Below are 6,000 nucleotides of genomic sequence, written 5' to 3' on the forward strand. Positions count from 1 at the left end.
TTGTCACAAGGAAAGATGAAATTACATACCTAGGGTCCATCCTAGAGGCAAATCTTCCCTGTGACAAAATGGCATCCAAGGTAATAAAAAATGTCAACCAACGAACTAGATTCTTGTACCGGATCTCCTCTCTGGTAAACAAGAATACCCTGAAGACTCTGGCAGGAGCACTCATTCAAGGGTACTACGACTATGCTTGCACCTCATGGTACCAAAGCACCTCAAAGGCACTAAAAACAAGATTACAAACATCACAAAACAAACTGGTCAGACTACTACTTGACCTTACTCCTAGAACCCACCTCACCCCTGCCCACTTTGACAACCTAGGATGGCTTAAAGTAGACAGAGTACAGCAACTTGCAATGGGCCTGGTCTACAAGATACACTATACGACTAAGGTACCCATGTACATGTCAAAATACTTCCCAAAGGTCAGTGAATACCACAACCACAACACCAGAGGAAGCTCAACAAATCATGTTAAACCCAGATTCGGCTAAAACAAGGGACTAAACACGTTTCGCAATTATGCCACATCAATGTGGAACGCCCTACCCAAAGCTGTAAAGGAATGTGAATCCCTACCCACATTCAAAACCGCTCTAAAAGAGCACCTACGGGAGGCTGCAATTCGAAACTGGCCACCGTAAATGTCCAAACCCCCCCACCCCCTCCTATTGACAGTCTCCTCCCCACCGTATGTATATATTCTCTCCCCACCGTATGTATATTTCTCTCCCACCCACCCCCTCCTAATGTACAGTCTCCTCCCCATCATATGTATATACTCTGTCAGGATCTATGGGTAACAGTACTGTATATTTGCATATCATGTCACAAATGTAACAGTACTATATACCTGTATGTCATGTATGTCCCTATGCCATAAATGTCATGATGTCATGTGTTGTGTATGTCATAAATGTCACTATGAATTGAAAATGGGGGACCCTGATGTAAACAAGACAAACGTCTTTCTCTGGTCTGCATCCCCTTAACAATTCTATGTATTGAGCCGTACTGTATTGTACCCATTCTGCAATCTGTTAAATAAAGTTTTCATTCATTCATTCACCAGTTAACCACTGATCTGAATGTTGTCTGTCTGAGATGTACCAGTTAACCACTGATTTGAATTTCCTCGTCTGTCTTGAGATGTACCAGTTAACCACTGATCTGACTGTCTGAGATGTACCAGTTAACCACTGATCTGTCTGTCTGAGATGTACCAGTTAACCACTGCACCGTTACCTCATAACTTACATGTGCTTTGATGATATTGATGTTATATGAGCAGTATATTTATGTGATGTTACGCGTGACATCACTAATAAAAAAGAACCGTCCAAGATGACTTTGCTGTGTTCTGCGTCTGCACTCTATACTAGATTCATCACATTTTATCTTCTTAAAGGGGGAATTCCACTCTGGATGTCTTGTATTTGTAGACGCATTGCTTTGTTACAGAGTAAAATCAGCTCACAGGCCATGAACCTAAACCACTGCACCTGCATCAGCCTCCTGCTTTACGGAGGACTATACAGCAAGACACGTTGTGGTGTCAGCCAACAGGCTCAGCAAGTGGAGCGGTCGTCTGGTAATCAGAAGGTTCCCTGTTCGATTCCGTGTCCTTGAGCAAGACATAAACCACCAGACGTAGAGCTACGTGTCATCATGACATACAGCTCAAACTGACGTAGAGCTACGTGTCATCATGACATACAGCTCAAACAGACGTAGAGCTACGTGTCATCATGACATACAGCTCAAACAGACGTAGAGCTACGTGTCATCATGACATACAGCTCAAACAGACGTAGAGCTACGTGTCATCATGACATACAGCTCAAACAGACGTAGAGCTACGTGTCATCATGACATACAGCTCAAACAGACGTAGAGCTACCTGTCATCATGACATACAGCTCAAACTGATGAGCAGCTTTTGTGGCTGATGGTACTGAGCAGAGAGCGCTTTGGCAACAGATAATTCATTAGTTACACCTCAAAATGTTGCTTTGTGGTGTAATTCCCCTTTAATTAATGTATTTGTTTATTAATCATGTCTGTTCTAATACATTGTGTGCTGCTGACTACAATGTCCTCATGGAGATGTACAAAGATCTCATCTTAAAGGGACAGTTCAGATTTTTGGAACCCTAGCTCTATTTCTTACTTGGCAATAATGAGTTCTTAATCAGCACAATCCATGCTGTTCCTCACACCAGCTCCAGACAGTTGGCCACAAACCAATGCAAAGTCAATGCAGCTCGAGCTCCTGTCTGTACAAGCTAACTGAAGCTCGCTGAGATCTATTCTGTGTAGATTTCAGTGAGCTTCACTTAGCTTGTGCAGACAGGAGTTCAACCCCATTGACTTTGCATGGGTTTGTGGCCAACTGTCTGGAGCTGGCAATCTGTCTATTGCCACCACATCTACCTCACTATAATATATACATGTCTGTGCAATACGACATCTACCTCACTATAATATATACATGTCTGTGCAATACGACATCTACCTCACTATAATATATACATGTCTGTGTAATACGACATCTACCTCACTATAATATATACATGTCTGTGCAATACGACACCTACCTCACTATAATATATACATGTCTGTGCAATACGACACCTACCTCACTATAATATATACATGTCTGTGCAATACTACATCTACCTCACTATAATATATACATGTCTGTGCAATACGACAGATGTTTGGGACATGTGCAATAATGTCATTGACTACTAAGGTGCAATATCTTTTTCTCTACTGTATGATACAATTATATAGTATATAGAGGTATAATATAGAATAATACATGATATAATACAACAGTATACACAGTATATAGACAAATGTGTATAAATGAATGAACCTCAGTAAATATGCAATTTAACTAACAGATAGACAAAATGTATTCATTTATGTTAATGTCATTGTGTTGATGTTTTCATTTTTTCAAAATATGTATGTACATTTGGTTTGGTTTGGTAAACATTGCACTATGAAGAGTCTATCAGTGTACTGTATGTGTGTAGGGGCAGGTACAATAAGAGTTTTCTTCTTCCTGGGCGGCTACGTGGCGTAGTGGGCAAGGCACTCGCCACGAAATGCTGGAGACGCTGGGCTCGTCAGTTCGAGCCCAGCGCTCCACATTTGCTTTCAGTTTAGCTGGTCGTCCGTACTAATACACATTGGCCGTATTAGGGGGTGGGAAACTGATGGGTGGGGATCGGACGTTGTGGACAGCGACTCCTACAGGTCGGTTGGTGCGCCTGCGCAGTAGAATCAGGAAGTGTCGGGGGCAGCGTGAGCCTCCCACGCGTTACTCCTCGCCACTGAGAGATCGAGCTGCGCAGGTGAAAAGATGCGACTGCTGTTACCTCAAGTACCGGAGGGGACTTGTGCTATGTATGACTTAGTCCACATTGCAGCCGGCTTGTGGGAGGCAAGAAACAGCGTCCGTGACAGGGGAGGGTTGAATTGGATGATACGAAAATTGGGATGGGAGAAAATATAGAAAATGGGAGAAAAAGTGGATAAAAAAAAATAGTTTTCTTCTTCCCGTTCCTTTCGGTCATGGAATTTAGTGGATCATCATATTAAGTGAACTATATGCACTGAAGACACTGTTGGACTGTAACAATTCCATGTACGAATAATAATAATAATAATAATAAAAAAGATTTGCAATGCTTTTTATTTTTGTTCTTGTGAATAAGTGCATGTGTAGCAGAGTGTGGGTACATGAATGTGGTGTGGTAGTGTGTATGGGTACACTAATGTATGGTAGTGTGTGTATGGGTACACTAATGTATGGTAGTGTGTGTATGGGTACACTAATGTATGGTAGTGTGTGTATGGGTACACTAATGTATGTATGTTAGTGTGTGTGTGTATGGGTACACTAATGTATGTATGTTAGTGTGTGTATGGGTACACTAATGTATGTTAGTGTGTGTATGGGTACACTAATGTATGGTAGTGTGTGTATGGGTACACTAATGTATGTATGTTAGTGTGTGTATGGGTACATGGAATGTGTTGTGTGGTAGTGTGTGTATAATTTGTTAAGTGCTGCATAAACACATTTCGTTGTACTGTGTTACAGTGCAATGACAATAAAGCTTTCTACTTCTACTCTACTACACAGGGAATGGAACCCATAACCACAGGGAATGGAACCCCTAACCACAGGGAATGGAACCCCTAACCACAGGGAATGGAGGCAGCCATCTTTATGCACTTTGTCCATCAGTAGTTTGAGCTCAGAGCTTCTAGAGAATCAGATTCAGTATCAGTTAGTATAACGGTTGTGGTTTGTAAGGTTCTGATTCTGACATATTAGGAGCCATTCTTTAATGTTGCTTTAGAGATGAATTACTTTAATTCTTAAACTATCACCAAACATAAGAGAACATGAATAGAAACATTTTAAGAAAAGGGTAAAAAAAAAAAAAAAAAAAAAAATCACCATATACTGAAAACACAAAATTAGGTATATACAAATAATTTGTCCTGTTGGTCCAATAACAAAAACAGAACAAAATCAACATAACAAAATCAGTCTCCTTCTACTGTCTATGGAGCAGCTCCAGACTTTATACCTGATGACGTCACAAGTTGAGTCTTACTTCTCTGGTTTCTGGCTTTGGGGGAGAGTAGCGCATGTTCACAAATATTGATTGAACTTTCCTAGGACATAGAAATAACATTGGAATTCTTGATTTGGGTGACGTTCCCCTATATGTTCCCAAACAATGTAATGTATGTAAATACATCACCTTCAAAGCCCTCAACAGCCTGCCACCTCCACCCCTCTGACCTCCTCCTCCACCACCTCTACCTCTCTGACCTCCTCCTCCACCTCTCTGACCTCCTCCACCACCTCTACCCCTCTGACCTCCTCCTCCACCACCTCTACCCCTCTGACCTCCTCCACCACCTCTACCTCTCTGACCTCCTCCTCCACCTCTAACTCTCTGACCTCCTCCTCCACCTCTAACTCTCTGACCTCCTCCTCCTCCTCTAACTCTCTGACCTCCTCCTCCACCTCTAACTCTCTGACCTCCTCCTCCTCCTCTACCTCTCTGACCTCCTCCTCCTCCTCTAACTCTCTGACCTCCTCCTCCACCTCTACCTCTCTGACCTCCTCCTCCTCCACCTCTAACTCTCTGACCTCCTCCTTCACCTCTACCTCTCTGACCTCCTCCTCCTCCACCTCTAACTCTCTGACCTCCTCCTCCACCTCTCTGACCTCCTCCTCCACCTCTACCTCTCTGACCTCCTCCTCCACCTCTACCTCTCTGACCTCCTCCTCCTCTAACTCTCTGACCTCCTCCTCCACCTCTACCTCTCTGACCTCCTCCTCCTCCACCTCTAACTCTCTGACCTCCTCCTCCACCTCTACCTCTCTGACCTCCTCCTCCACCTCTACCTCTCTGACCTCCTCCTCCACCTCTCTGACCTCCTCCTCCACCTCTACCTCTCTGACCTCCTCCTCCACCTCTACCTCTCTGACCTCCTCCACCACCTCTACCTCTCTGACCTCCTCCACCACCTCTGACCTCCTCCACCACCACCTCTACCTCTCTGACCTCCTCCTCCACCTCTACCTCTCTGACCTCCTCCTCCACCTCTACCTCTCTGACCTCCTCCACCACCTCTACCTCTCTGACCTCCTCCACCACCTCTACCTCTCTGACCTCCTCCTCTACCTCTCTGACCTCCTCCACCATCTCTACCTCTCTGACCTCCTCCTCCACCTCTACCTCTCTGACCTCCTCCTCCACCTCTGACCTCCTCCACCACCACCTCTACCTCTCTGACCTCCTCCTCTACCTCTCTGACCTCCTCCACCATCTCTACCTCTCTGACCTCCACCACCACATCTAGCTCTGACCTCCTCCTCCACCACACCGCTACCTGTCTCTTCAACAGGGCCTTTGCAGCAGCTGTCCCCTCCCTCTGGGATGCCCTCCCCTC

The sequence above is a fragment of the Notolepis coatsorum genome (assembly GCF_963971535.1).
Source record: "Notolepis coatsorum genome assembly, chromosome: 18".
Taxonomy (NCBI): domain Eukaryota; kingdom Metazoa; phylum Chordata; class Actinopteri; order Aulopiformes; family Paralepididae; genus Notolepis; species Notolepis coatsorum.